This window comes from Ochotona princeps, chromosome 23 (assembly GCF_030435755.1).
Source record: "Ochotona princeps isolate mOchPri1 chromosome 23, mOchPri1.hap1, whole genome shotgun sequence".
In the NCBI taxonomy this organism is placed as follows: domain Eukaryota; kingdom Metazoa; phylum Chordata; class Mammalia; order Lagomorpha; family Ochotonidae; genus Ochotona; species Ochotona princeps.
Genome location: NC_080854.1, coordinates 20,645,276 through 20,656,242, shown reverse-complemented (window position 1 = coordinate 20,656,242; position 10,967 = coordinate 20,645,276). Strand labels below are relative to the sequence as shown.

Here is a 10,967-nt window from a genome sequence, read left to right as displayed (position 1 = left end):
AACCTGTTTGCCGTCTGCTGCTTGGTGAATAACTGTCACTTTGTGGAGCATCCAAGACCTGCTGCACGACCGCTCATGCTTCGTGCTTCTTTGGCCATTGGATTTTCACAACCATCCTATGACCTGATTTGACTGACAAGGACGTGACACTTTAAGTTATTTCAAACAAGTAGATTAACTTTCCCAAACCCCACCTTAGTAGGTGACAGAGTCCACTGCTAATGTAGGACTGACCGGCTCCTGAGCCCTGGCTCTAGTTAGTTTCCTAAGAACTTGTAGGACTCAAGAAGAAGAACTGCCCATCTCCAAGGTGCTCACACTGTGCATAACAAGCTTTTGATCTCTAATCAGATTTTTGCTGATGTACCCCTTTGGCCCCAGTGACCCTTGTCCCCAGTCTACGGTATGCTCTGCCCTCAGACGGGTAGACAGGATTGGCCCTATGTTGAGGTTCCCTGTCCCCTTTCAGCCCTGGGGCTTCCAGCAAACCCAGAGGGCCACCGAAGGACTGCATTGTCCCTAGTTCTGTCCCCAGCCATCCTGGCCTTGTGTCCTGCAGGTCTCACTGCTCTGTGGAAAATACAGTCCAGCTACTGGGGACATCGTGATGGAGACAGATGCCTTGGAACCTGCACATTGCCTTGGCAGTATATGTCCCGCCCATGATATGGAACTTAGGCTGAAAGCTGGTGTCTCTGTGAAGGTCGCTGCCATGAAAACACAAAACAGAAGGAACAGGACCAGGAGGGAGATCAGTACCCAGGCATCCAGACCTGTTTCTTCCACTCCTGGGTTGGAACTTTGGCCAAACTGTCAGTAACTTTGGCCAGAGTCACTTAACCTGCATAATCCTTAACTTTTTCATATGAAAGGAGTATAATAATTTACTGCTGTGAGAACAAAACAATCACATATGGAAAAATCTTCAGTAAAATGTAAAACATACCTGCATGTGAATTGTATGATAAGCATGTTCTCCCCATGGCAGCCATTAGACTATGCGACTAAATTCTAGCATCTGATCACCTTGCTGGTTTCAACAAACTTGCCTAGTGGCTTTTGTATGTCCAGCAAGAGATAAAGCAGTTACTGTTTTGAGGCAGCTTTGGGTTTTGTTGAGAAAACCACATTCCCACTGACAAAACAACAAGGGAAGGACATAAGGCCAGATGTCCTTGCCATGCCATTTAGTAGATAACAAGTATTTAAGAAGGAGAGATGAGTGTGGGAACAGTGGTATAGAAGCAAGGCTCAGGGGGCTGGTAGTTGAAATAGGAAATTTTCTGGAAATTCAGACTTGTGAGAAAGGTATCCTAATGAGAGGGAATATTTGAACTGAAGGAGTGTGTGTGTGTGTGTGGTTGATAGTGTTTAGGACATACAGGCTGGAGAGAAGAGGTAAGAAGTAGAAGTGAGGGGAGTGGGTCAGGAAGAAAGAGGCAGAGGCTGGTATGGCTTCCTAGGTCTCAATTTCCCATCAATAATGTAGGACCTCGAGGAACACTAATATACAGTTCCCAAATTGGGCCAGGGTTTCCTGACACTCTTCAATGATCACAGCAACAGCGTGGAATATTTAAATATTTCAAGGGAAAAGGCAAATCTTTGGGTCTGCTGCTACTAAGTTGTTTGGATCTAACTACTTAATAAGTGGAACTGTTGGGTGTGATTTTAGCTTAGAAGTGCCTTGGAAATATTACTGAGACACCAAGCATGCGTGAGCAGAGAAAGATAGGGAACCTCTGTCCTGTATCATGTCATCCCATAGCATAAGGACAGTGTGAATATACAGTGAGGCAATGGTTGTCGAGCCCTCAGCATGACACTTGGCAAGGCATAAGAACTGAGTAAGTGGTCGGGCTAAATCATATGTGAGTGAGAGGTGTGTGTGTGCTAGACCGTGACTGTGACCAGAAAGGGCAGAGGCTTTGTGGATTCATTCTAGACATGAAGGTTTTCTTTTGCTCTTCTTTTTACCTTCATTTTCTCTCCTCTCCACGGACAACGGGATCATCAGGCAATTTTTGTAAGTATGTTTCGGAAAAATGAACTCCCCAACCCAACCCAGGCTGCAGGAATCTCTTTTCATCAGCCTGCTGCTTTTCCCACTTCCTCACACCCCCGCCCCCCAACAACAACTGGTCAGTTCTAGTGCATCTTGGGACTGTCACTTGTACAAGGTGAATTTGTCATCTTTTAGAAAGGGCCCTTTCATCCTGTGTGTGCTCGTTTCAATTTCATGTGGCTGAGTGAGGTTCAAAGTAACATTTTTATAGGGCTAATAGTTTAAGCACCGTCCAAACCCTAGGTGGAACCAAAAGGGAAGGAGGAAAACTTATTTATTTATTTATTTACTTGAAATGTGGAAGTAAGAAGGAGAGAATCTTCCATCCACAGAGTCACTGCCCCACATGGCCACAACAGCCAGGGCTGGGCCAGACCAAAGTCAAGGGCTAGAATGGGTCTCCATCATGGAGATTTGGATCAGCGCTAGAACAGCTAGGACTTGAACCAGCACCTCAATGGGATGTTGGCATCACAAACAATAGCTTATTGTGCTATACCGTAACACTGATCTAGAAAAAATGTGTCAATAAATGAGCAGCACCCTGGGAGTAGACCCCAATCTCCTCCCACCTAGCTGCTGCTTTGCTTAGCCATCCTAAAAATTCTAGGTTGTCTTTCCAATAAGGTGAAACCGCCCTCCCCACCCACCACCCCCAAAATGGTAGATTTGATTTCTAGATGGAGTGCCAAACATGATCAGATTGATAAGCAGTTCATCTGGCATAAATGATAACTAATAGTGTGGAATTTGATATTTGGTCATCTGCTTCTTGAAGCTTCTGATTTAGTAAGCATTTCACATGGACTGTTATCTTTTTCTGAGAAAAATCTGGACGTTTCCTTTTGGAATGCAAACTAGTAAAACAAATCAGGGCAATTTGGTAACTTTTTGGAGTTAGTAGTGAAGAAGGTTTAGACAAGTGGTCTCCATACTTTTCTGATCATGTATACTATCAGTTTAAAATATGCATCATCATATGTATACATGTATTTATAAATTATGTATATACTACTATATTAATATTTTAAATGCATTGCAAAACTCCAGGAAATTTTAAAGGAGGAGCTAATATAGAAATAGAAAATAATTTTTTTCCAGAGCATTTTGGAGGGTAGTCATGTTAACCCTTGCAGAAGTGCCACCATCCTGTTTTGGAAACCACAGATCTGGCTGACCAGAGCAGTGATTCTACCTGGGTCTATCCAAGGTTAGAGGGGAAAAAAACTTAACCTGAGTCAGTAGACTTGAATTTAGTTCCTGCTGTGTCATCAGGGCAAGAGTGAGTGCCTCTGAATTTCTCTTCAGCTAGGAAAGGAAGAGATGGACTATCGGTGGTTTGCAGGTGGAGGCACCTTGACCCCTGAAGGGGCATATGGAAATATGCATGGGCATTTTAATGGACAAACATCAGAGATGCTAATTTTCCTGCCACACACAGGACAGATCTTCACATGAAAGATTTGAGTCATTGCCAAAGCCAGTGCTGCCTCAGCAGCAAAGCCCTGGGAAACGCTAACTTTCCATGCTCACTAAAGAAATGGCAGTGCCTCCAGCTTGTCCCTCCACTCTGTCCTGTGTAGCTTTCCCTAGTGCCACGGCACAGAGTGCTTGGAAGGGACCTCTTTTTCTATTTCTCTACTGCTTTAATCAGAGGGTGCTAGGTGTTCTCAACAGTTGCTAAGACAAAAAAAGGCTGAACCATGTTGCAAGGTCAGTAGTGAAACCAAGTCCAAGTTTATTAGCTATCCGTGAAAGCTGTTGAAAGAAGATTATTCAGCATGTGCCCTAGAGAGACCAAGTAACACACCCAAGGCTACACAGCCAGTTTGGCGATGGAACCTGGGTCTCCCGGCTCCTGGTCCAGTGCTCTTCACACTCAAGATTCTTTGAGCACAGCTGGCCTGGTCGTGAGAGGACAACAACCGCTAGCCCCATTTGCGGAGGCAAAGGAGCTGCTTCCTAACCATAGGAACAGAGAGCAGCAATGAAGGTGAGTGAATTTAGAATGATAGACTTACGTTTAGAATTATATAGTCCCACCTTCTTGAGGTAGGGCTTGTCATACCTGCTTAACAAGGTTGTTTCTGTACATTGGGTCATATACCAGAGGGTGTAAGACTAGCAGTTCAGAAACCCATGACAGCAGAGATTCTAACAAGGTTTGTATTTGTGCTTCCCTATGTGACTGAGAATAATCAGTTTAGAGCGTTCCTGCTGACTTCCCTGTATCAGTGACCCCATTTCATTCCATCCCATTGTTGTACTAACATTTTAAGTCCTCCTCTCTGTAGTTCAAAATGGATCACCACTACGTTGGAGTTCTAATCAATAGATGAGGGAAACAGAAGAAGCAACACACCCCTCTCCTAAAGAATAACTCAGCATTTTTACTGGAATCCTATTGGACAGGGTGTAGTCACATGGCCACACCTAGATGGTGGGGGTGACTAGTCCTTGAGTAGCTATGGCCCAGCTGAAATAAACATTCGGAGAGAAGAGAGAACGGATGCCAGGTGTGAATAAGGCAGCTCAACATCTCTTCTTACCAGAAAATCGGAGATGCTTTGGCTAGAAGTCAGGCCATTGGAAGCACATCAAGCTGTGGCATGTTTTGTGAGGGGGAAACCCCCTGCCTACACCAAGGCAAGTTATATAAACTCTTTGGTGGGTCTGTGTTGGTCATCTAAAATATTGAAGTAATAGAGCTGACCTCTCAAGGCCATTAATAAGGATTCAAACAGGCAATGATGTACAAAGATTTCATGAATTCCAAGGTGCTGCATAAGTGCAGACTATTAATGGTTATGCCAGCCAATCAGAAGAGGGAAGCTGGGTGTGATGGCAATCTATGAAAAAGGAAGGGTCCTGGGTGATAGTTCACTTGGCTCCAAGCAGCACAGGCTTTCTGCTTGAGCTTTGTAACATGACCTGCCCAGCTTCTCTGTTCTACAAATGTCAATTCACTGATCCGCATGACAGTCACCAGTGAGGCTGAGAGAAACGGAGGGGTTTGCCTTTTAGAAACAGGCAGATAAGCCCAGGGAAAGGTTATTTTGCAGCAGTGAGGTCAACTTTGCCCCCCTAAAAAATGTGGGGAAGGGGTGGAGAGACTGTTGGCTCTTTCTGACCTCTCCTCCATGAAAGAAGTTTGTCTCACTCCACTTTGCAGCCTGTCTTGTGTAGAAGCAAAATCCAAGAGAGAAACTGCTTGCTTTATTTTCAGACTTCCATAACGCAACCAAAAAAAGAAAAAAAAAAGGCAAAACCCTGTTTGTTTTTCTACTTGTAAAAGAGCATATTCAGCATCATCTCCAGTGTAGCATGAGACTGAAGTAGTAAGGCAAGGTATTGAAGTCACAGTAGGAGGAAGGATTTCAACCAGCAGGAGGGTGTCAGGAGGAGATTACAGGTCTGTCATGAGCCAGCCCCTCTCCACAGCCCCAGCCACTCACTCCCTATGGGCCAGCTGGTCAGTATGTCGGCTCGGGCAAATGGCATGTGGAGATGTGCCCCTCTGCCTCTCGGAGTACACCCAGCTGCGGGGAGCACTCATCTGTGTCTAATAAAACGATTCAGCAAATAGTTTTTCTTAGTTTTCCGTGGTAGCAGTTTTTTGCTTGGGAGGCAGTGAGAGATAGAGTGAACTCCCATTCACTGATGCACATCCCGATGCCCATACGACCAGAACCACACTGGGGCCAAGCTGGGAGCAAGAATCTCAGTGCTGCTGGGAGTACTGTCCCTCATAGGTGGCAGGAGCCCAGTTACTTCAGCTGTCACTTCTACCTTCCAAGATCTTCATTAGCAGGAACTTGGAAACAAATTGGAGCTTGGATTCAAACCTAGGCTCACCCATGTGAGCCAGAGGCATTTTAACTGCTAGGCCCAATGCCCATCCTGTTGTCATATTTACATTTATGTTACATTACCTTCCATATTTGTAGATGAAGTGGTACCAACATAGTCTTCAGTGTCCTTTGATAAGTCTGGTTGTTGACAGAAACATTACTTAATATTTCTTGCATGCGTATCCAATTAAAACTTGGACCTTGGAATCAAAGTGATCAGGGTTCAAGTGTCCCATTACTGCATATTGAAAGCATGCCCTTGAGCAAATTATGAGCTTTGTTTTCTTGTAATTGTGAGTTTTCTTCTCTGCAAAGGAAAGTAAGAATGATATTTCACTGAACTGAAGAGTTAAAGCCATGTATGCAAAGACCACTTGTGCCTAGAGCAGAGAAGCTACCCCACAAGTAGTAATCAATCATAGCTGAACTTAGCATTGGCTCATAGCTAACATCTACCATAGCCTCTGAAGCTATGGCACCACTCCTATACTTCTTACAATATGACTTCTCCCAGAAAAGCATTCTAAAGCCATGTGAATGTATGGTGTTGGTTTGAAAGTCTTTCTGCTTCTATGGAAAAATCCTGGAGGGGGACAAGAACTGGGATGTTGGAATCACCTGTTACCTCCAATCACTTGACCATCCAACATTGACATAAGGCAGAGCTAGAAGGCATGCATGTGCAGAAATAGAGTGGGAACCAGAAACTGTGAAAGCAGGCCTGTAGTTTTGTGAAGCTGCTGTAGGGTGGAAAGGAAATGACAGGGAGGGAAGGAAGGCACAAATTAGAGACAGATGTCCTCAAGAGGCTGTGGAAATGGCTCAGGTAAGCAGTCCAAGGACCCTAACCAAGGGCACCGAGCTAGGAATGGAAGAAGGTTGCAGGTGTGCAAGGCAAGGTGGAAACGGGCAAGGGGCCGTTGGGCCTATCTCTGGAGTAACTGACTCCTGGGATTCGGGCCAAAAGTCTCTGTTGGTTTGCTTTGTGTTGCTGTAGCAGAGTACCACGACCTGGGTGATTTACAAAGAAAATATATTTAGCTTATGATTCTGAAGGCAGAGAGGTCCAAGGGCATGACTTCAACATCTGTTCAGCATCTGGTTAGGTCTTTCATTCTGTGACATCCCATAGCAGAAGGCAGAAGGTGGCTGAGCTCACTGTTAGAACAAGTGCAATTTCCTAGCAACTACCCAATTCTCACAGTGAGATCAAGCCATTTGTGAGGGCTCTGTTGGCATGACCTGAGTGCCTCTCATCAGATTCCATATCCCAGCCTCTTGCTTTAGGACTTAAGTTCCCAACATTAGAACTTTGAGGGACATATTCAAGCCGTACAGATGCTATGAATCAACGTGGAAGGGTCAATGGTAGGTGCTGGTTTTGTGATGAGGTAATGTGTATATAAGAGACACTTTGGCTCTTGATGTCTTTTTTTTCCAATTCAGTTTGTTTATTCATTCATCAAAAAGCAGTCATAAGCATTTGCTCTATGCTCGATAATATGCTAAGCTCTGGGATAACAGAGAGGTAAGCTTGCTTCTTGCCCTCAAGTGGGGGAGAAGGTGACAAATAAACAGACAATTACAAGAGAAAGTGAGTGGTGCTGAGATCGGAGATGCCAAAGAAGCATAGAGGAGGGGCACCTAACCAGACCGGGGGCTGGGGTCAGAGAAATGAGGTAATGTCTCAGCCGACTGAGTCATGAAGGATGGGCAGGTTGAGCTGGGGAAGAGCAGAGAGAAGGGCATTTCCTGTATAGGGAGCAGCAGGTTCAAAGGCCCAGAGGCAAGGAATTGGATGGCATAAATTTGAGCCCTGCCAAGTTGTTAAGAATGACTGGAATGTAGAATGCAAGAAGGGGAGGTGGCATGGGACAGTGCTGGAAGGATATATGTGGGATAAAAAGATATTATGGATTTTTAAAGTGGAAAGTGACTTGGGATTTAGGAAGACGCTTCTACTGTAGCAACATGGAATCTAGGCTGAAGACGGTGGGCAGTATTTGGTGACAGGGAGAGAATTAGAGTCCATTGTAATCAGGACTTGGACTTAAATTGCTGGCAGTATGAAATGACCTAAACAGATTCAGGTGATGTGAAAGTGGTGGCATCAGCTGTATTAATAACTGATTGGATTGGTGTTTAGAGAGGAGGGTTGAACACAAAGGAGTGGGTAATGAAAGGGAGGAATGAGGGGACATTGTCCACGTGTTACATTGTTCTGGAGAATAGGAGGAGGTGTGATTAGTTTTGAGGTAGAGATATTCAACAGGAATCCTGGAAGTCAAGAAGCAGGCTAGAGCCAAAAGCATGGATTTGAGGTACATGACCATGTAGGCGGTGCCTGAGGTTGAGGGAATAGGAGAAAAGACAATGAAGCTGACGATGGATGATCTTGAAAGTACCAACACTTGGAAGGAAAGTGGGTGAAGATACTAGCAAGGAGCAACCAGAGACCTAGGAGACCAAGGAGGGGCAGAGTCAGGTTGTCCAGTGAAGCAAAGAGAAGAAGACGCAAGATTAGCCAGGCCCACTGGATTTACTGTAAAGTTGCTGTGAGGACTTTGGTTAAGAGTATCTCCGTAAGTTTCTAAGAGAAGGATGCCAGGTGGGAGTAACATGAGGAGAGTACATGGAATGAGAAGGTAGACATAATTCCTCCAAAAATTTGCCTCTGAGGGAGAGGAGCCAGAGGTGCCTATGCTACGAGATGGTTGTTCCATGGGAGAGAGAGAGACTTAGCATGGTGGCTCTGGTCCCCAGACATTGTGACTTAAACAGCCCAACAGCTACTCCAGGTATCAGCACTGTTTCCTATTTGCAGATGATTCTCATGTGACATTAGCACTTTTTCATATGCAAATGATTATGATGTGTGTTTAATGTTTTTAAAACCTCTATATATAAGTGTTAAATCATTATTTAAAGGTGCCCTTTGGATCTTGTTAATTCTTAGCAACAACTAGTGGTTAGTGCTCTACAGAGGTGCTTGGGAAAACACATAAAATACAGTCCTGCCCTGAGATGGCTTGGGCTCTCATAGAAGAGTTAGTAACAATTGTAGTAGAGGAGAGTGCCTCAGTCATGGCACAGTACTAAGTAGGGGGAGGTCACCACGCCCATGTGGTCGAGGAAGTTGTCACTTGACAGGCTGTGAGAGCCTTGGACTGATCAGGAATTTAGGTGATCTGAGAAGAGGAGGGTGTCTGCATGGCCAAGACAATGATCAGTAGGACCCAGGTGAGAACACCCTCTGTGCCAGCGACCACACAAACCTTATCCCAAACATCATGATCACAGGAGATGCTCATGTCATACCCACTTTACAGAGGAAGCAGATGAGGCTCAGGGAATTTCCCATGAAGGCTGCAACTAGTCATAAGTGGCCTAGACAGGATCCGTGCCTGGGACTGGCTGACCCCAGTGCCAGAGCTCTTTCGTCACCTTGTGCTGCTATTCCTCAGCGATGTGGGTCAGGCCTCTCACTTCGCCATTTAGTGCTGGAGCCTTGGAAACACCCCAGTTTTATCAGGGCACAAGCAGAGCACATTGTCTTCAACTGGGGCTTTCTGGTAAGAGTGAACCATGCGGGAGAAGTTCGCATTTTCTCTGTCTCACACACACATCCATCATCAATGCCAGTGGGTCTCAATAGGTGATCCCTGGATTAGCAGTAACATGCCAGCACAAGTTAAAAATGCAAATGCTCAGGCCCTGACCCCTCGACCCAGAATTCTAATGCTTGATGGTGAGAGTGATTTTCAGTTCTGGGACAATATGGAGGTTCCGTAAGGGTAATCTTCCAATCTTGGAAAATAGTTCATGATGTTTTCATTTTTAGCCGATTTTAAAACTGGATCAATCCTCCTCAAAGCTTAACTCCTTCTGACTCGAGCAGTGTCTCAGGGGCCTGGGCATGGAAACTTCATGGTTTATGCAAACAGAGCTAATCATTGGCACCTCTCTTGTTTGGTCACTGACAGGAGGAAGTGATCGGAGATTTGCAACCAGGCACTGAATATCGAGTGAGCGTAGCAGCTTACAGCCAGACTGGCAAAGGACGGCTCAGCTCGTCTCAGCATGTCACCACCTTGGCCCAAGGTAAAAAGAGGTTGAAATTAATTGATAACAGCAAAGGAATAGATTGAGACCAGATAGCACACCAGGATATGGGAATTCAGTGGTGGCCAAGGTGCAGCCCTGCTCCCATGGTATTTGCTGGGTGAATTAAGATACCATCTAATTAGGTGCTACTCACACCTCCAGGAATGTGTGGCTGGAATAAGGGAAGAACTTTCTGAACAGATAACAAGGAGGTGGAGATCTGGCAGGAGACTGGGAATTAGGAAAGTGAGGAAAATGCAGAGGAAATAAGGGCAGATAACATGTTCTAGGTCCACCTGGTGGAATTCACAGAGGCTGGGAGGTACCAAAGTCAGCATCTGACGATACTGACAGCAGCTACATGTGGTGATAGGTTCATGGGTGATTCCTACCTCTTTACCCACCAAGGTGTTTCCAAGAGGGCCTCTCACTGCATTTCATGTTTTCTACTAGGTGCATATCAATTCCAACAGACAAACAGAAATGAAAGATCATTAGGATATGACAGTGTGATTGGAGAGCCTAAGGGGTCACTGTATTGGATGTCCCAAAGTCACTGGTTGGGATGTAATGGCTGGATTTCCAGACTTGGGTGCTGGAAGAAGATGAGAAGAACATCTCCTATTAGCACAGATGTTCCCCAGTGTATGCAGCTGGGATGAGTATGTTGTGTTTGCTTGGTTTTGTTTCTGAGGATGTTCTAGGTGAAGCACTTGGGTTGTAGGCAGCACATGGGTTTGTTATGTTTTCAGTCTGGCTGGCAGCTGGGACCACCAGCCACATCTCAATGTTGTTGTCGCCCTGCCTAGATGCCTGCCTGCCTCCAGCAGCGCCCCAGCAGCCACATGTGGTTGTAGTTTCTGATTCCGAAGTGGCTGTGTCGTGGAGACCTGGAGAGAGTGCAGGGAGCTCCCCAGTTCAGTACTATTCTGTGGAGTTCATCCGGT

The 10,967-nt window shown here is 45.4% G+C and overlaps 1 protein-coding gene across 1 annotated transcript in view; it reads left to right on the top strand.

Annotated features, from left to right (window-relative positions):
- The first annotated feature begins 2,005 nt into the window (after positions 1 to 2,005).
- Positions 2,006 to 10,967, top strand: part of EGFLAM (EGF like, fibronectin type III and laminin G domains) — a 99,021-nt gene continuing 90,059 nt past the window's right edge. The window contains exons 1-3 of the mRNA XM_058680050.1: positions 2,006 to 2,026; positions 9,900 to 10,017; positions 10,830 to 10,965. The gene's annotated coding sequence lies outside the window, so the exon portion shown is untranslated. The remainder of the gene's footprint in view (positions 2,027 to 9,899; positions 10,018 to 10,829; positions 10,966 to 10,967) is intronic.